General features: G+C 42.6%; 1 protein-coding gene across 5 annotated transcripts in view; it reads right to left on the bottom strand.

The window, feature by feature from the left end:
• The window catches only part of si:dkey-220o5.5 (actin filament-associated protein 1-like 2), a 106,016-nt gene that overhangs the window by 64,815 nt on the left and 18,516 nt on the right, over nucleotides 1-22,685 (bottom strand). The window contains exon 2 of one of the 5 annotated variants that reach the window (XM_024418371.2): nucleotides 4,680-4,794. The exons of 3 other annotated variants lie outside the window; for them this stretch is intronic. The gene's annotated coding sequence lies outside the window, so the exon portion shown is untranslated. The remainder of the gene's footprint in view (nucleotides 1-4,679; nucleotides 4,795-22,685) is intronic. One more of the 5 variants, XM_024418372.2, reaches the window with a different exon arrangement.

Here is a 22,685-nt window from a genome sequence, read left to right as displayed (position 1 = left end):
AGTTATATGATTAGTGAGAATTAGGTAGACTTAAAGGATTATTGTTCAACCCCTATGAATTAAACTTGAATATGACAACTTTCAGGATTAATCAAACCACTATTTTTTATCCATGACATAGACTGACCATGTGAAAGCTATGACCCCTTATTGATGTCACCTGCTAAATCGGTGTAGATGAAGGGGAGGAGACGGGTTAAAGAAGCATTTTTAATCCTTGAGACAATTGAGACATGGATTGTGTATGTGTGCCCTTCAGAGGGTGAATGGGCAAGACAAAAGATTTAAGTGCCTTTGAACGGGGTATGGTAGTAGGTGCCTGTGTTTTTCAAGAATGGTCCACTTCCCAAAGGACATCCAGCCAACTTGACACAACTGTGGGAAGCATTGGAGTCAACATGGGCCAGCATTCGTGTTGAACACTATTGACACCTTGTAGAATCCATGCACAACGAATTGAGGCTGATCTGAGGGAAAAAGGGGTTGCAACTCAATATTAGGATGGTGTTCCTAATGTTTTGTACACTCAGTGTATTTCATGCATAAAGGCTCTCCAAACCAGTTTTTTAAATTATTCATACATGCTTTCCTAACCCAAATATTTGCCTAAATAATCTACAAGATCAGATTTTTATTTATTTACGCCTTTCCTACGCACTTACGCCTTCCTACGCACTTATCTATGCCTTTCCTACGCACTTCTCAGACTTACCTTAAGCAGGTGCGTAACGAGCTTTGCAGGCATGGTTCACTTGCCTGCACTGAATAACTCAACTGATGAAAATCATCCCACTTGCTGGCCAACACATTTTCTTGTGGAGTTTTCAATCAATAGGTTATTCAGTACATTTATCTAAAGCCATCCCTTTCAATTTGGTGTATCTTTTAATTTGAATGTTCTCACCCGACTCACTAGAGTATAGGGAGAGAACGATTCAGAATACTAGGGATCAATTAAAGAAAACCATGTAAATACATGCATATCCGTAAACTTTCCAGCACCAATTGGTAGATTTAAAAAATACTCTGATCTTGCATATTATTTATTGTTAAGAATGTATTGATGAATAATCCTGAAAGTTGCCATATTCGCCTCCCAGGTGGCGCAGTGGTCTAGGGCACTGCATCGCAGTGCTAGCTGTGCCACCAGAGACTCTGGGTTCGCGCCCAGGCTCTGTCGCAGCCGGCCGCGACTGGGAGGTCCGTGGGACGACGCACAATTGGCCTAGCGTCGTCCGGGTTCGGGAGGGTTTATCCTTGTCTTGTCGCGCACCAGCGACTCCTGTGGCGGGCCAGGCGCAGTGCACGCTAACCAAGGTCGCCAGGTGCAAGGGGGTTTCCTCCGACACATTGGTGCGGCTGGCTTCCGGGTTGGATGCGAGCTGTGTTAAGAAGCAGTGCGGCTTGGTTGGGTTGTGTTTCGGAGGACGCATGGCTTCCGACCTTCGTCTCTCCCGAGCCCGTACGGGAGTTGAAGCGATGAGACAAGATTGTAACTACTAATAATTGGATACTACGAAATTGGGGAGAAAAAGGGGGTAAATAAAAAATTTAAAAGAAAGTTGCCATATTCAATTGTTCAATCCATTAAATATTGGAAGGTGAGAAAAGTGTACAAAATCTACCCTAATAATCCTCACTAAACATGGAACTGTGATGACAATGTAAAGTTGTCTTTAACCGTGTGCAGGCTCCAGGTTTAAACTGCTATGTATGGCCTGCATTCCATAATGATTCAAATAGGCTACATGTCCCAAAGTATTGCACAACTTGTAATACATTAGCCTAATATGATCCACTATTGCTAGCGATCCTCAGGAACAACTACATGAACGTGACAGAGAAAAGAACGGTGAACTAACAATGTAATTGAATAATGCAAAATCTAAGGAAACTAGCACTAAAGTGACAGTTCTATAACTGATAGTTGTTCATATTTAACGATACATATTGTTATAAGTAATTCAGTGAAAAGTCCGGGCAAATAATTCAAATGTTCAAGAAATCATAAATCAACTTGGTAGTGTCATGACTGTCGTATAAGGATCAAATGGTTCAGATTAGCTTGGCAAGGGTTGACAATAACCAGACCCTCTCCCACCCGCAAAGAAGGGGAGGGGGGAACTGCCGGGTTGACAGCTCACAATCAGTTGTAAATTAAGCAGCAGAGGACTCTCTCTTTACCCTCCAGTATTGGATAAAGGAATGTCCTTTGTCTCCAGAGACTTGTGCCCGCACAAAACTCTAACGTCCAAAAAGTGAATACCGGAACAATATTTCTAACATAATGTGGGGAATGGTCAGTTGGGAACTACGGAAAACTAATGTAATATTGGTTTTCGTTTGATGTCATTAAAAACTGTATGGACTAAATACTGTAACTTGGAAAGTATATCCACTTTATCTGTCAAGTTTCCATCCAATACGTTGTGCATATAATAAAAAATATGGAATGCGATTTTAAGATGTATAAGCTCATCTATCTCCTATAAACTGTGAATAAGTAAGTAGCCTTGCCCCGAGTGAGGTCGGACAGCATGTCAGACAGACGGAGCCATCCCCTTTGGCCAGAATGCATAAAAAGCCTTGGTAACGAAATTAACATTACACCAGACAAGCGTGGAGCGGTCGCTACACATCTGAAATGGTTGGAACTTTGAACCTCAACACGAGGTGGAGAAAATGAACTCACCTATCAGACCAGGACATCGCCAGTCTGCAGCTGTGCGTGTAAAGTGGTTCAAACTCTGATTATCCACATAGGTGGAGAAAGGAGAGAACTCCCCTCTCAGACAATCACTGGTACGGCTAAGAAGTTCCACGGAAACCAATGGAGACCGGACAACTAAGGATATTCAAATCAAATCAAACTTTATTTGTCACATGCCGAACACAAGTGTAGACTTTACCGTGAAATGCTTACTTACAAGCCCTTAACCAACAGTGCAGTTCAAGAAGAAAATATTTACCAAGTACTAAAATAAAATAAAAAGTAATAATAAAAGTAACACAATAAGAATAACGAGGCTATGTACAGGGGGCACCGGTGCCGAGTTAGTGTGCAAGCATAGTTGAGGTAATCTGTACATGTAGGTGGGGACAAAGTGACTATGCATGGGTAACAAACAAACAGCGAGTAGCAGCAGTGAACAAAAGCGAGGGAGGGAGGGAGGGGTCAATGTAAATTGTCCGGTGGCGATTTTATGAATTGTTCAGCAGTCTTATATTTTGAGGTTAGAAGCTGTTTTGGTCCTAGCCTTTTGGTCCTAGACTTGCCGCTCCGGTACCAGAGAAAACAGTCTATAACTTGGGTGACTGGAGTCTCTGACAATTTTTTGGGCTTTCCTCTGACACTGCCTGTTAAGTAGGTCCTGAAATGGCAGGAAGCTTGGCCCCAGTGAAGTACTGGGCCGTTCGCACTACCCTCTGTAGCGCCTTACGGTCAGATGCCGAGCTGTTGCCATACCAGTCGGTGATGCAACCGGTCAGGATGCTCTCGATGGTGCAGCTGTAGAACCTTTTGAGGATCTGGGGACCAATGCCAAATCTTGTCTCCTGAGGAGGAAAAGGTTTTGTCGTGCCCTCTTCACGATTGTCTTAGTATGTTTGGACCATGATAGTTCGTTGGTGATGTGGACACCAAGGAACTCAAAACTCTCGACCCGCTCCACTACAGCCCAGTCAATGTTAATGGGGGCCTGTTTGTGACCTCTTGTTGTCACGAAAAGGCCGCCCTTGTGACCTTTATGGACAATCAGAGCCTTACACGTGAGACCCAACCAAACCCTTTTCCAAGAAGGCTTGGTTTTCGAGAGAGATAGATGACCGAAGGCATTCACACATAAATACAGTCATGATTTCTTACTCCAAACGGCAGTGGTTCGTGTGCAAAGTAAATGATAACTGTGAGAGTAGTTTCCAAATGCATCAACAATAAGTCTCTTTCTACCCCTCTCTCTTTTGGTAAACAAGCAGTCATGTTAGTCCGCTAGGGACTTTTTCCTCATGTATTAGGTGTGTGTTTGTTCTGTGTTATTATTTAGTAAATACATAGTTAAACCAATGTGTAGTACTGAATCATGAGTAAGGCTGTGGTTTTTACAGATCCAAGAAAGGTTGACTGTTCAGAATGATAAGGTTATGATTAATATGTTGACAGTTCTATGGACAAATCCTGATGAGTTAATTGTTACATGATACCATTAAATTGGGTAACAATCAAACATAGCGGATTAAATAAGTACTCAGATTAATGAAAGTAAAGCCACGACAGTAGGTTTAGCTCTATACTATAATTTGTGCATGGCTACAGAAGCCTATAGCTTGGGTCTCCAAATGTTATAAGGTCAGCATTTTATAAACTTCACTGTGGAAAAGGTGATATGTTAATATGCTTCACTTTGCTGTCATATTTCTAAAACAATTAATTTATATTTAAATTCCCCTTATCCAAACAACTCTCATTTACCTGGTTCTTATCAATCAATAGAGCTTATCAATTTCTAAATTACAGTGAATTGTGTGGTGGTTTCAGCAGCATCATCTTGGTAAGGCAGGATTTACACATTCAAACACACACCACCAGTCCACGTGAAGGGTTAACAGTTTATTCTTTATCAGGTACTGGCAGTGTTCCTGATATACACAACTCAAACAAACCAAGTAAATATTGTCGTCACCAGTGGAAGGTCCTCCACTCTGGTCTTTGGCTTTCACTCCATGTTGAGATCTTCAGTTCGGTTATACCTCTTTCGCTACCATATGCTCAGTCTCGCCAATAGTCTCCGTCACCTGCTGAGGGTCAAAGGAAAGACAAAGAAAGCAAACCCAGGGCGCGGTTAAGTAGAGGCCCTGAGTGGTTTCACCAGTCTGCAGTTTAGTCTCGAATTACAACTGGAGACAGATGTGGCTGTTCTGCTGCAGTCTGGAAGTTTCCCCTGAGCTGTCCCTTGTCTTGCCTCTGGGGAATACTTCCCATTGCTGTCCGTGGTCCTGGCAGCCAGAAAACACAGAAACCTCGTCAGGTTGCTCGAACTTATTCATTGCTTCATCGCATGTAAAATTGGTGGAATTATGAGGGAATTAAGTCATGGTCAGAATATGGTGGATCTGTAGACACCTCCACTACACCTTAATTTATTTAATGTCCAGCCCAAACTAATAGCAGGTGAATAGCATGCTATTTTAAATGCTTAAGTTCAAAGTAAGAATACGGGTAGAGAGAAAAGTGCATAAAAAGGGAACTACATTCCATTTATGCATGCTTACCTCGGATTGAAATCTCCCCTAAGAGACTTACCTAAAAAGATTCACAGCTGTAATCGCTGCCAAAGATGTTTCTAATATGTATTGACTTAGGGGGGTGAATACTTATCTAATCAAGATATACAGTGCTCTCCTTGATTGTTGGCACAGTGAATATTTTTTGGGACTGATACAATGACTATAAGGTTAATGTGCCATTTGTCTGCTTTAATTTGGAGGTCTTTTCATCCACATCGGGTGAACCGTTTAGAAATTACCAATATTTATCTGTCTGTAACTTTCTCACTCATAAATATTTACGATTCATTCACGACTTATCTGTAATCAAGGTAGCATCCAGATTAATGTAGAAGTGTTTAGAAACACATTATATTGTTATTTACAAAAAAAGTGACTCCAAAACAACACAAATGATTTACCATTCAATTCTATTTGGGCACAAAATAATCTGAAACAACCAAAACAAACAGAAAATGCATCGAACACGTTTGTAGAGTCACAATCACAAACTTGATGTAATCATTGCGCGTTAGGAATATGGTGTGAAATATAAAACCTTTGACTATTTTAATACACATAAACTCAGCAATAAAAGAAATGTCCATTTTTCAGGACCCTGTCTTTCAAAGATAATTTGTAAAAATCCAAATAAATTCACAGATCTTCATTGTAAAAGGTTTAAACACTGTTTCCCATGCTTGTTCAATGAACCATAAACAATTAATTAATGAACATGCGTACAGACGGTAGGCAAATTAAGGTAACAGTTACGAAAAGTTAGGACTCTAAAGAGGCCTTTCTATTGACTCTGAAAAACACCAAAAGAAAGATGCCCAGGGTCCCTGCTCATCTGCGTGAATGTGCCTTAGCCATGCTGCAAGAAGATGGCCAGGGCAATAAATTGCAATGTCCATACTGTGAGACGCCTAAGACAGCGCTACAGGGAGACAGGACGGACAGCTGATCGTCCTCGCAGTGGCAGACCACGTGTGACAACACCTGCACAGGATCGGTACATCCGAACATCACACCTGCGGGACAGGTACAGGATGGCAACAACAACTGCCTGAGTTACACGAGGAATGCACAATCCCTCCATCAGTGCTCAGACTGTCCTCAATAAGCTGAGAGAGGTTGGACTGAGGGTTTGTAGGCCTGTTGTAAGGCAGGTCCTCACCAGACATCATCGCCTAAGGGCACAAACCCACCATCGCTGAACCAGACCGGACTGGCAAAAAGTGTTCTTCGCTGACGGGTCACGGTTTTGTCTCACCAGGGGCGATGGTTGGATTTGCGTTTATTGTTGAAGGAATGAGCGTTACACCGAGGCCTGTACTCTGGAGCGGGATCGATTTGGAGGTGAAGGCAATCTCAATGCTGTGCGTTACAGGGAAGACATCCTCCTCCCTTATGTGGTACACTTCCTGCAGGCTCATTCTGACATGACCCTCCAGCATGACAATGCCACCAGCCATACTGCTCGTTCTGTGTGTGATTTCCTGCAAGAAAGGAATGTCAGTGTTCTGCCATGGCCAGCGAAGAGCCCGGATCTCAATCCCAATGAGCACGTCTGGGACCTGTTGGATCGGAGGTTGAGGGCTAGGGCCATTCCCCCCAGAAATGTCCGGGAACTTGCAGGTTCCTTGGTGGAAGAGTGGGGTAACATCTCACAGCAACTGGCAAATCTGGTGCAGTCCATAAGGAGGAGATGCACTGCAGTACTTAATGCAGCTAGTGGCCACACCAGATACTGACTGTTACTTTTGATTTTGACCCCCCCTTTGTTCAGGGACACATTATTCCATTTCTATTAGTCACATGTCTGTCGAACTTGTTCAGTTTATGTCTCAGTTGTTGAATCTCGTTATGTTCATACAAATATTTACACATGTAAGTTTGCTGAAAATAAATTCAGTTGACAGTGAGAGGACGTTTCTTTTTTTGCTGAGTTTATAAGTGAATTTGTCCCAATAGTTTTGGTCACCTAAAATGGGGACTATTTACAAAAACTGCTATAGTTTCTAAACTGTTCACCTGATATGAATGAAAATACATTCAAATTAAAGCTATCATTTCAAATCCAAAGTGCTGGACTACAGAGCCAAAATAAGAAAAAAATGTCCCAATAATTACGGAGGGCATTGTATTAGTATTATTAAAAATGTGTCCTCCAGTATTTTGTGTAGATCGTTGACAAAAAATGGCAATTAAATCCATTTTAATCTCCACAATAAAATGTGGAGAAATCCAATGGGGTTGAATACTTACGATATGCACCGTGTGGCCAAAAATAACTAGACTCAAGAATATAGACGAGCTATGTGACTATGTGCTGATACTGTATGTGTGATGATGACAATGTATTTTTATGTAGAAAATAATCAAAAGGGAATGGAGCAGAGCTTCTGTTCTAGCCCAACAGTTCTGCCACCACAGAGCTGCAGCCTGCAGTATGTGGGCGCTGCAATCAGAGGCCCTTTGTGCTGCAGTAGTCCCATTATCTCTCTACGTGTTAACAAAAAGAGAAAATGACGTGAGGGGTTCGGGTCTTTCTACTCTGAACTGCCACTGCAACATGGACCACATAAAACAAGTCCCTTGTTATGTCCTCAATAGTTTTTAAATGGCTTCATGAAAAGAACGCCTTTTTGCCTGGGCGGCATTGAGGATTATTAGTCTTGAATGAAGCCGTCTCACTCACTAGCTCAGTTGTTTTGATTCATAATTCATGCATCACTCCAGGCAGGCACACAGTGAAAAAACAAAGTCAAAGAGTTCCTCTCATAGTGGGAATTACATAGAGACCAAATACATGCAGGGCAATCATCATTTTTCACAATGTCCTCCAACTATGCCACTCTCTTTAACTCCTCTGTGTTTGTTTTTCCTGTAGGAATCAATGCTTTACAATGATGCTTTGTTTCATGATGCCCCCCACCTTTGCCAGCAGCTCTTTGTTCAAAAACATAGTTCTTTCATATACAAGGTCACGTGCACAGTCACAATTATTATTGAGACAACATACATTAATAATCTAGTAATCTTAATCTAGTAAATCTTAATTGCCAGCAGAGAAATCAAACCTTCAATGTGGTATTATACTAACCCTCTGCGATAAAGTGCTTCTATTGTTACCTCATTGGTGTGAACTGCACATAATGACCTTCAGACAAGACAGATTCGACAAGAAAGCGCTAAAACCAAGTCACTAAACAAATACTGTCTGTTAACCTGGTGGCAATGTTTAGCTGGTAGGGCAAACAAAGATTAAAGATGTAATGTGTGACAGCCTCTGGCTCTTTTGTACCTGATCTTAGGCAGCAGGCTCTGAGGGCCTATATAGTGCACTACTTTTGACCAGGGCCCATGGGGCAAGTCTCCCTAATGACATCTTCTCATATGCCCCCCGCGCATGCGGTTCTTCACTAATAGCCTAAACTTTCTATTACCGCAGTACCCTACCCTATGTAAAGGAATAGAAGGGTGATTACTTTGTCTTTGCATGGAGACTAAGGGGATCACAGAGATATACACTGAATATACAAAACATTAAGAACATTGCTCTTTCCATGACATAGACCAGGTGAATCCAAGTGAAAGCTATAATCCCTTATCAATATCACTTGTTACATCTACTTAAATCAGTGTAGATGAAGGGGAGGAGACAGGTTAAAGAAGGATTTTTAAGCCTTGAGACAATTGAGACATGGATTGTGTATGTGTGCCATTCAGAGGGTGAATGGGCAATACAAAAGATTTAAGTGCCTTTGAACGGGGTATGGTAGTAGGTGCCAGGCACACCGGCTTGTGTCAAGAACAGTTTCCCGTGTGTATCAAGAATGGTCCACCACCCAAAAGACATCCAACCAATTTGACACAACTGCGGGAAACATTGGAGCCAACATTGGCCAGCATCCATGTGGAACACTTTCGACACCTTGTTGAGTCCGTGCCACGACAAAGTGAGGCTGTTCTGAGGGCAATAGAAGGTTTGCAACTGCACCAAGTGCCATGCTGGAAGACCAAACTCAGTCTGTTGAAAGTCTTCCAATCCTCCACATGGCAAGCTGTGTTTTGCTACCAGAAAGATTGACCATTATTTAGTTTGTCTAAGGACAAAGAAAATGGAGGCTGTAGGAGAAGCTATTCAAGTAAGTAAATATATGTTTAAAGTTATCAAAAACAATGTATTATTAGCTAGCTTGCTACAAAAATGTAGCGTGCAGCTGCTAACATAATGATTGCTAGATAGCTAACATACATACTGTATAGCAGATGTTCGCTTAATTCACTACCGGGCCACACAGAAAGGATAAATAATGCATTTTTAATTTTCTTAATTGGTAAAATAAAATAAAATGAAATACAATTTTAGGCTATTTGTGCAGTCATTACATTGAACTTGGTGCAGTCTGTTGGTCCTTTTCTCACCACTCTAATATCTCTGCCACAACAGTTTACAGATTTTGAACTCGAGTAATGCGCGCACGGAAAGTTCATCACGGTCTGCGTGAGCGGTGTTGCCCGTCAACTTTGTACTAGCTAGCTACATTAGCTGACATGATTAAAAACAAACAAATGTCGCTGGAGAGCTTCTTCGGAAGGGGTAAAGGAGATAAAAGGCCCAACAACAATGTCGATAATACAGAGACAGCAGAGCCTGAGACTGCAAAAAAAAGAAAACCCCATTCAATAGAAAATACCTTAACAGTGCGACATATTCAACCTGCTCAACGAACTCAATCTGTCACTTCAGGGGAGAATGACAACTGTCTTTAAGTTGGTAGATAAAGTGGCTACATTCAAAGCCAAACTGGAACTGAGGGGACGGCAAGTGGACAGGGGCATATTTGACATGTTCCAAACATGCAGTGATTTTGGCAGAGACTGGGCCGTCCTTCTCCCAGCTGGTGCGAAATGTTTTAATATTTAAATGTTTATTTCACATTTATTTAACCAGGTTGGCCAGTTCTCATTTACAGCTGCGACCTGGTCAAGATAAAGCAAAGCAGTGCGACAAAAACAACACTGAGTTATACATGGGATAAAGAAACGTACAGTCAATAACACAATACAAAAATCTGTATACAGTGTGTGCAAATGTAGTAAGATTAGGGAGGTAAGGCAATAAATAGGCCATAGTGGCGAAATAATTACAATTTAGCAATTAAACACTGGAGTGATAGATGTGCAGAAGATGAATGTGGAAGTAGAGATACTGGGGTGCAAAGGAGCAAAAAAATAAATAACAATATGGGGATGAGGTAGTTGGGTGGGCTATTTACAGATGGGCTGTGTACAGGTGCAATGATCGGTAAGCTGCTCTGACAGCTAATGCTTAAAGTTAGTGAGGGAAATATAAGACTCCAGCTTCAGTGATTTTTGCAATTCATTCTAGTCATTGGCAGCAGAGAACTGGAAGGAAAGGCGGCCAAATGAGGAGTTGGCTTTGGGGATGACCAGTGAAATATACCTGCTGGAGCGCGTGCTACGGTTGGGTGCTGCTATGGTGACCAGTGAGCTGAGAAAAGACGGGTCTTTACCTAGCAAAGACTTAGACTGTAGATGACCTGGAGCCAGTGGGTTTGGCGACAAATATGAAGCGAGGGCCAGCTAATGAGAGCATACAGGTTGCAGTGGTGGGTAGTATATGGGGCTTTGGTGACAAAACGGATGGCACTATGATAGACTACATCCAATTTGCCGAGTAGCGTGTTGGAGGTTATTTTGTAAATGACATCGCCGACGTCAAGGATCGGTAGGATAGTCAGTTTTACGAGGGTATGTTTGGCAGCATGAGTGAAGGAGGCTTTGTTCCGAAATAGGAAGCCGATTCTATATTTAATTTTGGATTGGAGATGCTTAATGTGAGTCTGGAAGGAGAATTTACAGTCTGACCAGACACCTAGGTATTTGTAGTTGTCCACATACTCTAAGTCAGAATCGTCCAGAGTAGTGATGCTAGACAGGCGGGCGGGTGCCGGCAGCAATCGGTTGAAGAGCATGCATTTAGTTTTACCTGCATTTAAGAGCAGTTGGAGGACACGGGAGGAGTGTTGTATGGCATTGAAGCTCGCCTGGAGGTTTGTTAACACAGTGTCCAAAGGGCCAGAAGCATACAGAATGGTGTCGTCTGCATAGAGGTGGATCAGAGAATCACCAACAGAAAGAGCGACATCATTGATATATACAGAGAAAAGAGTCGGACCGAGAACTGAACCATGTGGCACCCCCATAGAGACTGCCAGAGGTCCGGACAACAGGCCCTCCGATTTGACACACTGAACTCTATCTGAGAAGTAGTTGGTGAACCAGGCGAGGCAGTCATTTGAGAAACCAAGGCTGTTGAGTCTGCCGATTAGAATACAGTGATTGACAGAGTCGAAGCGTTGGCCAGGTCGATGAAGACGGCTGCACAGTATTGTCTTTTATCGATGGTGGTTATGATATCGTTTAGGACCTTGAGCGTGGCTGAGGTGCACCCAGGACCAGCTCGGAAACCAGATTGCATAGCGGAGAAGGTACAGTGGGATTCTAAATGGTAGGTGATCGGTTTGTTAACTTGACTTTCGAAGGCAGGGTAGGATAGATATAGGTCTGTAACAGTTTGGGTCTTTGAAGAGGGGGATGACCGCGGCAGCTTTCCAATCTTTAGGGATCTCAGACGATACGAAAGAGAGGTTGAACAGGCTAGTAATAGGGGTTGCAACAATTGCAGGGGATAATTTTAGAAAGAGAGGGTCCAGATTGTCTAGCCCAGTTGATTTGTAGGGGTCCAGATTTTGCAGCTCTTTCAGAACATCAACAATCTGTATTTGGGTGAAGGAGAAATGGGGGAGGCTTGGGAAAGTTTCTGTGAGGGGTGCAGAGCTTTTGACCGGGGTAGGGGTAGCCAAGTGGAAAGCATGGCCAGCCGTTGAAAAATGCTTATTGAAATTCTCGATTATTGTAGATTTATCGGTGGTGACAGTGTTTTCTAGCCTCAGTGCAGTGGGCAGCTGGGAGGAGGTGCTCTTATTCTCCATGGACTTTACAGTGTCCCAGAACCTTTTGGAGTTTGTGTTGCAGGATGCAGATTTCTGTTTGAAAAAGATAGCCTTTGCTTTCCTAACTGCCTGTGTACATTGTTTCCTAACTTCCCTGAAAAGTTGCATATTGCGGAGGCTATTCGATGCTAATGCAGTATACCACGGGATGTTTTTGTGCTGGTCAAGGACAGTCAAGTCTGGAGTGAACCAAGGGCTATATCTGTTCTTATTTCTACAATTCTTGAATGGGAAATGCTTATTTAAGATGGTGAGGAAAGCACTTTTAAAGAATTACCAGGCATCCTCAACTGATGGAATGAGGTCAATATCCTTCCAGGATATCCGTTGACAGCGATCACTTAGCTTCGCTGTCAACGGAGTTCGAGTGTGACTTCCCAACCGCCAAAGACCCACGAAGTGCGAAGGAATGGGTCCGCAACCCATTTGTGAATGTCCCAGATGAATTGTCCATGTCCATGCAGGAAGCTCAACTCATTGAGGTTGCAAATGATGGTGGCCTTAAAAGTATGTTTGAGAACTTAATCTCTGCCGACATCCTGGATTAAAATCAAGGCTGAATATCCTGAGATAGCCACAAAAGCACTGAAAACATTGCTTCCATTTCCAACATCCTATCACTGCGAAGCGGGATTTTCCGCAATGACGGCAACAAAACGAAAATAAGGAGTAGACTGAAGATAAGGAACACCCGAAGGGTGTCACTGTCTCCCATCACCCCTAGATGGGACTCAGAGCTCCCATTGATTCAGCGACATGGTGAGTTGCAATGTTTTTATTATATGGTCTCTAGAGAAAAATATGCACTGTTTTTATAATATCATCACGTTAGACCTACTTAAACTAAAATGTTATGAAAAGCAGCTATACTAAACATATAGGCCTAATTGTTTATATGAGACCGGTCCGTGTTGCAAAAAAAGGTTGGGAACCACTGCTGTATAGCTCACCAGTTTACAAACTTCATATTAGCTAGTTAGCTATCTTGATGTATTTATCGTTGTAACTCTAAATGCATTTGGAGCTAGGTCGCAAACAGCCATGGAAGAGGGTGAAAGGATTAGCTAGCACTTCCAGCTGTCAGAGAAGCTAAAGTATAGGAGTGTAGTATAGACTCTGGATAGGGCAGGTAAATGTGTGGGACATTATGAAACTATTCTCTAGTTCCAGTCCCTGGCGAGGAAAAACTGAGGACAGAGAAATCTAGCAACATAATATTCAGGGCTGTCTAATTTGAGTATAATACAGCCTGTTTCTTTGTTATGTTTTATGTCGTTATACACAGAGATCTGTCAAACCCTGTCTGTAGAAGAAGAGGTCCCAATGAATGCCCCAAGAGAATAAGGGAACATCCTTGTATACCATGGCTTATATGTTAGCAAAAATACAGTTTAAAAGTCACACAATGTATAAACTTATTACAACTGGAACAGGCCAGCCCTGCTGGGTGTGCAGGCTTCTGTTCCAGCCCAGCACTAACACACCTGATTCAATATAGCAAACCTAATTAGTTAATTTTCAAGTGTTCTATTGCTGGGCTGGAACAGAAGTCTGCCGCCCCACCTTTACATACGAGTTAGATACTTGTACACTTGATATGATGATATGAAAGCAATGATATGAAAGCAACTTAAGTTAACTATTATTCAATATGAACTGTTGATTGTTCATGTTGATTAATCACAGATCACAATCCTGCAATAAAGAGGGGAAGGGAATCTGTTTCTAATTTGTCTGTGTTTTTTGTTCAGTCATTAGCTCTCCAATTAATTTTATTTGATTGTCACAATCAGAGGCCAAATTGAACTCCACACTGCATTGCCTTCCGCCTCTCCAATGTTGTAACAATATTAACATCCACAAGTCAATAACTCACAAAATTTAAACCTATGTATGCTGCAAAATATGTATAATTAAAATTAACCTTGTAATTTCGTGATTCTAAATTCTTTAACCTTCGCATTCCTGTCTTGAAGAACCATCTTGGACTCTTCTTTCAGGCTTTTCTCACAGACAAATTGAGCCTCAAGCTCTTTCTCTTTCTCCTTCAGCACTATCGTCAACTTGTTGAGTTTTGATCTACCTATTGATCTGATTGGTTACTGATCTGATTGGTTACTAATAATATTATTTAAAATCCCTCAAATTGTGTCCCATATGTGTTTAGACACGGTGACCATTTACGGCTACCAAGTGGCTATTGTGGCTAATGCCCGTGTCCAGAACCAAGCACCAGTTAGCCTCGAGCTAGCATCAAGCTAGGCCCATCTCCCGGCTAGCAAATGAAGTACACCAACTACAATACCTCTCTTGCCAATTGGCCTGGACCCTTTGTCGACAAGGAGCCCCGCCGATTTATAACGACTGGTCTTCTCTAGTAATTCGGCCAATGAGCTCTCAACCGGCCTCTGCGTGCATCATGGATGTCGGTGAAGACCCATCTGATAGCCCCGGCCCACTAGCGCCCTGAACACCGTGTCTCCTGCTCACCTAGCATAGTAACGACTACCGAATGGCTCCCTGTTTCATCTACTGCTGCTCATTGGACCCTATGATCATTCGGCTACACAGCTGATGCCTGCTGAACTGTTCATTAACACTGTACTTCATTTTGCCTCCAGAGATGCAACCTCTCTCATTGTGACTCAATGCCTAGGTTTTCTCCACTGTACTCGCACCCTACCATACCCTTGTCTGTACAGTCGTGGCCAAAAGTTTTGAGAATGACACAAATAATAATTTCCACAAAGTTTGCTGTTTCAGTGTCTTTAGATATTTTTGTCAGATGTTACTATGGAATACCCTTGTTACAGGTATTTCATAAGTGTCAAAGGCTTTAATTGACAATTACATGAAGTTGATGCAAAGAGCCAATATTTGCAGTGTTGACCCTTCTTTTTCAAGACCTCTGCAATCCGCCCTGGCATGCTGTCAATTAACTGCTGGGCCACATCCTGACTGATGGCAGCCCATTCTTGCACAATCAATGCTTGGAGTTTGTCAGAATTTGTGGGTTTTTGTTTGTCCACCTGCCTCTTGAGGATTGACCACAAGTTCTCAATGGGATTAAGGTCTGGGGATTTTCCTTGCCATGGACCCAGAATATTGATGTTTTGTTCCCCGAGCCACTTATGGCAAAAGTGCTCCATCATGCTGGAAAAGGCATTGTCCGTCACCAAACTGTTCATGGATGGTTGGGAGAAGTTGCTCTCGGAGGATGTGTTGGTACCATTCTTTATTCATGGCTGTGTTCTTGGGCAAAATTGTGAGTGAGCCCACTCCCTTGGCTGAGAAGCAACCCCACACATGAATGGTCTCAGGATGCTTTACTGTTGGCATAACACAGGACTGACGGTAGCGCTCACCTGGTCTTCTCCGGACAAGCTTTTTTCCGGATGCCCCAAACAATCGGAAAGGGGATTCATCAGAGAAAATGACTTTACCCCAGTCATCAGCAGTCCAATCCCTGTACCTTTTGCAGAATATTAGTCTGTGCCTGATGTTTTTCCTGGAGAGAAGTGGCTTCTTTGCTGCCATTCTTAACACCAGGCCATCCTCCAAAAGTCTTCGCCTCACTGTGTGTGCAGATGCACTCACACATGCCTGCTGCCATTCCTGAGCAAGCTCTGTACTGATGGTTCCCCGATCCCGCAGCTGAATCAACTTTAGGAGATGGTCCTGGCGCTTGCTGGACCTTCTTGGACACCCTGAATCCTTTTTCACAACAATTGATCCGCTCTACTTGAAGTTTTTGATGATCCGATAAATCGTTGATTTAGGTGCAATCTTACTGGCAGCAATATTCTTGCCTGTGAAGCCCTTTTTGAGCAAAGCAATGATGACGGGCACGTGTTTCCTATTAGACCATGGTTGACAGAGGAAGAACAATCACCACCCTCCTTTTTAAGCTTCCAGTCTGTTGAGTTTGAACTCAATCAGCATGACAGAGGGATCTCCAGCCTTGTCAACACTCACACCTGTGTTAAAGAGAGAATCACTGACAGGATGTCAGCTGATCCCTTTGTGGCAGGGCTGAAATGCAGTGGAAATGTTTTTTGTGGATTCATTTCATTTGCATGGCAAATAGGGACTTAGCAATTAATTGCAATTTATCTGATCACTCTTCATAACATTCTGGAGTGTATGCAAATTTCCATCACACAAACTGAGGCAGCAGACTTAGTGAAAATTAATATTTGTGTCATTCTCAAAACTTTTGGCCACGACTGTACATTATGCCCTGAATCTATCCTACCACGCCCAGAAATCTGCTCTTTGTATTCTCTGTTCCCAACACACTAGATGACCAGTTCTTATAGCCTTTAGCCGTACCCTCATCCTACTCCTCCTCTGTTCCTCTGGTGATATAGAGGTTAACCCAGGCCCAGGCGCTCTCATCTGTTGATTTATGTAACCGTAAAAGCCTTTGGTTCATGCATGTTAACATCAGAATCCTCCTCCCTAAGTTTGCTTTATTCCCTGCTTTAGCACACTCCGCCAACTCTGATGTCCTAGCCATGTCTGAATCCTGGCTTAGGAAGGCCACCAAAAATTCTGGAATTTCCATCCCCAATTACAACATTTTCCATCAAAATAGAACTGCTAAAGGGGGTATCTACTGTAGAGATAGCCTGTAGAGTTCTGTCGTACTATCCAGGTCTATGCCCAAACAGCAGCATACCACCCTGCATACCACTGCTGGCTTGCTTCTGAAGCTATGCAGGGTTGGTCCTGGTCAGTTCCTGGATGGGAGACCAGATGCTGCTGGAAGGGGTGTTGGAGGGCCAGTAGGAGGCACTCTTTCATCTGGTCTAAAAAAATATCCCAATGCCCCAGGGCAGTGATTGGGGACACTGCCCTGTGTAGGGTGCAGTCTTTCGGATGGGACGTTAAACGGGTGTCCTGACTCTCTGAGGTCATTAAAGATCCCATGGCACTTATTGTAAGAGTAACCCTGGTGTCCTGGCTAAATTCCCAATCTGGCCCTCAAACCATCACGGTCACCTAATAACCCCCAGTTTACAATTGGCTCATTCATCCCCCTCCTCTCCCCTGTAACTATTCCCCAGGTCGTTGCTGCAAATGAGAACGTGTTCTCAGTCAACTTACTTGGTAAAATAACAGATAAATAAAAAACAGTTTGAGCTTCTACTTGTAAACATCCATCTCTCCAGAAATAAGTCCCTCACTGTTGCCGCTTGTTATAGACCCCCCTCAGCTCCCAGTTATGCCCTGGACACCATATGTAAATAGATTGTCCCCCATCTATCGTCAGAGTTCATACTGTTAGGTGACCTAAACTGGGATATGCTTAACACCCCGGCCGTCCTACAATCTAAGCTAGATGCCCTCAATCTCACACAAATTATCAAGGAACCTACCAGGTACAACCCCAAATCCATAAACATAGGCACTCTCATAGATCTCATCCTGACCAACTTGCCCTCTAAATACACCTCTGCTGTTTTCAACCAGGATCTCCATGATCACTGCCTCATTGCATGCGTCCGTTATGGGTCCGCGGTCAAATGACCACCCTCATCACTGTCAAATGCTCCCTAAAACACTTCTGCAAGCAGGCCTTTGTAACTGACCTGGCCCGGGTATCCTGGAAGGATATTGACCTCATCCCGTCAGTAGAGAATGCCTGGTTGTTCTTCAAAAGTGCTTTCCTCACCATCTTAAATAAACATGCCCCATTCAAAAAAATGTAGATCTAAGAACAGATATAGCTCTTGGTTCACTCCAAACTTGACTGCCCTTGACCAGCACAAAAACACCCTGTGGCATACTGCGCTAGCATTGAATAGTCCACGCGATATGCAACTTTTCAGGGAAGTCAGGAACCAGTACACAGAGTCAGTTAGGAAAGCAAAGGCTAGCTTTTTTAAACAGAAATTTGCATCCTGCAGCACTAATTCCCAAAAGTTTTGGGACACTGTAAAGTCCATGGAGAATAAGAGTACCTCCTCCCAGCTGCCCACTGCACTAGGAAACACTGACACCACTGATAAATCCACGATAATCGAGAATTTCAACAAGCATTTCTCTACGGCTGTCCATGCTTTCCACCTGGCTACCCTAACCCCGGCCAACAGCTCTTCACCTCCCACAGCAACTGCCCCCCCCCCTGCTTCCCCTTCACCAAAATCTAGACAGCTGATGTTCTGATATAGCCGCAATATGTGGATCCCTACAGACCAGCTGGGCAAGACAATCTGGACCCTCTCTTCCTAAAATTATTACACTGTGTTAACAATCCTCCAAACAAGCTTCAATGCCATACAGCACTCCTTCCGTGGCCTCCAACTTCTTTAAATGCTAGTAAAACAAAATGCATGCTTTTCAACCAATCGCTGCCCCCACCTGCCCGCTGGACTAGCATCACTACTCTGGATGGTTCTGACTTAGAATATGTTGACAACTATAAATACCTAGGCGACGTAATTTACAAATTAGCCTCCAACACTCTACTCAGCTAATTGTATGCAGTCTATCACAGTGCCATCCGTTTTGTCACCAAAGTCCCATATACCACTGCGACCTGTATGCTCTCGTTGGCTGGCCCTCGCTACAAATCCATCGCCAAACCCACTGGCTCTAGTTCATCTATAAATCTTTGCTAGGTAAAGCTCCGCCTTATCTCAGCTCACTGGTCACCATAGCAACACCCACCCGTAGCACGCGCTCCAGTTCTCTGCTGCCAATGACTGGAATGAATTGCAAAAATCACTGAAGTTGGAGACTTTATCTCCCTCACTATCTTTAAGCGTCAGCTGTCAGAGCAGCTTACCGATCGCTGCAGCTGTACACAGCCCATCTGTAAATAGCCCATCCAACCAACTAACCACCTCATCCCATATTTGTTTTTCTGCTCTTTTGCACACCAGTATTTCTACTTGCACATCCTCATCTGCACATATATCACTCCAGTGTTAATTGCTCATTTGTAATTACTTCGCCACTACGGCCTATTTATTGTCTTACCTCCTTACTTCATTTGCACACACTGTAAACAGATTTTTGTATTGTGTTGACTGTATGCTTGTTTATCCCATGTGTAACCCTGTGTTGTTGTTTTTGTCGCACTGCTTTGCTTTATCTTGGCCAGGTCACAGTTGTAAATGAGAACTTGTTCTCAACTGGCCTACCTGGTTAAATAATGGTGATTAAAAAAATCATGTAGCCTAAATTTTCTGGTTTGGATGATTGTGTTACGCTGATGCACTTCCGTGAATGTCTGAACATTCCAAAATAAACTGCATCCCAAAATAAACTGGTCATATTCAGGACATAATGTTGTAAGGACTGTTTGAGCCAAATCTTTCTGTGAAAAAAACAGTGTTGCCAGCTCAAATGCTGACTGTTGCATCAATCGAAATGGGATGTTATAAATAAGCTTTCTAATCACACCGGTTTGAGCATATGCTGCAGGGACCACTGTTGAATGATCACACCCATGTGTTGGTACGCTTCAAAAGGCTAGAAGAGACCCAGCTTTTGTCAAATTAACATCATATTTCACATTTCGTAGCAGATTAGGAGAATTTAGGCAGAAGGTTAGGAGAATTAGGTTAAGGTTAGGAAATTAGTTATGGTTAGCTAAACCCCCCCCCCCAGGACTCCTTTTTCATAGACCTAGATTACAAGGTTGCATTAAAGACAAGATTGTTTTTATTGATCTGTTGTCAGTGTCAGTAGAGTAGGCCCAGGCTATCATCATATTGAAAAAGATTCTGCTATGTTCTCCAGTCATATAAAGTGTAGTAGAATTGCATGAAATATTTATCAAATGCGACATTTTTCCCCTGCAAAGGAAATGTATCTGATATAGCCTATAAACCAATGCCACTAAGGGTTTTTAGGAATAGTAGGCATACATTTGTCTGCATATGCAAGGATAAAGGTATGCAATCCTTTCTTATATAGGTGAATTTTTATGGTGAAAAATTGCTTCCTAAAAACTTTAAACTCACATGACACATGCTAATTGCTAGACTACAAGCTATCTAGCTACAGTTGAAGTCGGCACTTTACATACACCTTAGCCAAATACATTTAAACTCAGCTTTTCACAATTCCTGACATTTAATCCGAGTAAAAATTCCCCGTCTTAGGTCAGTTAGGGTTACCACTTTATTTGAAGAATGTGAAATGTCAGAATAATAGTAGAGAATTATTTATTTCAGCTTTTATTTCTTTCATCACGTTCCCAGTGGGTCAGAAGTTCACATACACTCAATTCATATTTGGTAGTGTTGCCTTTAAATTGTTTAACTTGGGTCAAACGATTTGGGTAGCCTTCCACCAGCATCCCACAATAAGTTGGGTAAATTTAGGCCCATTCCTCCTGACAGAACTGGTGTAACTGAGTCAGGCCTCCTTGCTCGCACACGCTTTTTCAGTTCTGCACACACATTTTCTATAGGATTGAGGTCAGGGTTTTGTGATGGCCACTCCAATACCTTGATTTTGTTGTCCTTAATAAGACATTTTGCCACAACTTTGGAAGTATGCTTGGAGTCTTTGTCCATTTGGAAGACCCAATTGCGACCAAGCTTTAACTTTCTGATTGATGTCTTGAGATGTTGCTTCAATATATCCACATAATATTTCCTCCCTCATGATGCCATCTATTTTGTGAAGTGCACCAGTCCCTCCTGCAGCAAAGCACCCCCACAACATGATGCTACCACCCCCGTGCTTCACGGGTGGCTTGCAAGCCACCCCCTTTTTCCTCCAAACATAACGATGGTCATTATGGCCAAACAGTTCTATTTTTGTTTCATCAGACCAGAGGACATTTCTCCAAAAAGTATGATCTTTGTCCCCATGTGCAGTTGCAAAGCGTGGTCTGGCTTATTTATGGCGGTTTTGGAGAAGTGGCTTCTTCCTTGCTGAGCGGCCTTTCAGGTTATGTCGATATAGGACTCGCCTTACTGTGGATACAGATACTTTTGTACCTGTTTCCTCCAGCATCTTCACAAGGTCTTTTGCTGTTGTTCTGGGATTGATTTGCACTTTCCGCACCAAAGTATGTTCATCTCAAGGAGACAGAACGCATCTCTTTCCTGAGGGGTATGACGGCTGCGTGGTCCCATGGTGTTTTTACTTGCATACTATTGTATGTACAAATGAACGTGGTACCTTCAGGCGTTTTGGATATTAATTGCTCACAAGGATGAACCAGAATTGTGGAGGTCTACAATTTTTTATCTGAGGTCTTGGCTGATTTCTTTTGATTTTCCCATGATGTCAAGCAAAGAGGCACTGAGTTTGAAGGTAGGCCTTGAAATACATCCACAGGTACACACCTCCAATTGAATCAAATTATGTAAATTAGCCTATCAAAAGCTTCTAAAGCCGTGCCATCATTTTCGGTCATTTTCCAAGTTGTTTAGAGGCACAGTCAAGTTAGTGTATGTAAACTTCTGACCCACTGGAATTGTGATACAGTGAATTATAAGGGAAATAATCTGTCTGTAAACAATTGTTGGAAAAATTACTTGTGTCATGCACAAAGTAGATGCCCTAACGGACTTGCCAAAACAATATTTTGTTAACTTCTTGGTGACAGGGGGGCAGTATTGAGTAGCTTGGATGAATAAGGTGCCCAGAGTAAACTGCCTGCTACTCTGTCCCAGATGCTAATATATGCATATTGTTAGTAGTATTGGATAGAAAACACTCCGAAGGTTTTAAAACTGTTTGAATGATGTCTGTGAGTATAACAGAACTCATACGGCAGACAAAAACCTGAGAAAAATCCAACCAGGAAGTGGGAAATCTGAGGTTTGTAGTTTTCAACTCTTTGCCATTCCAATATACAGTGTAAATGGGGTCATATTGCACTTCCTAAGGCTTCCACTAGAGGTCAACAGTCTTTAGAATGTTGTTTGAGGCTTCTACTATGAAGGGGAGCTGAATGAGAGGGGATTGAGCCAGGTGTCTGGCAGAGTGCCACAGGCTCGTGACGCATGGTCACGAGAGAGTTAGCTCTCGTTCCATTGCTTTTCTACAGACATAGGAATTCTCCGGTTGGAACATTATCGAAGATTTATGATGATAACATACTAAAGATTGATTCTATACTTAGTTTGACATGTTTCTACGACCTGTAATATCACTTTCTGAACTTTTCGTCAGACGTTCGGCTGGACCTGCACGCGCGTTTGGATTTGTTTACCGAAAAGGAGAAGCTATTTGGACATAAATTATGAACTTTATCGAAAAAAATCAAACATTTATTGTGGAACTGCAATTCCTGGGAGTGCATTCTGATGAAGGTCATAAAAGGTAGGTGAATATTTATAATGCTATTTCTGACTAATGTTGACGACAAAATATGGTGGATATCTTTTTGGCTGCTTTGTC

Source organism: Oncorhynchus tshawytscha, unplaced genomic scaffold (assembly GCF_018296145.1).
Source record: "Oncorhynchus tshawytscha isolate Ot180627B unplaced genomic scaffold, Otsh_v2.0 Un_contig_766_pilon_pilon, whole genome shotgun sequence".
Lineage (NCBI taxonomy): Eukaryota > Metazoa > Chordata > Actinopteri > Salmoniformes > Salmonidae > Oncorhynchus > Oncorhynchus tshawytscha.
Note: the sequence above shows the minus strand (reverse complement) of the source record. Positions and strands in the feature narration are given on the sequence as shown.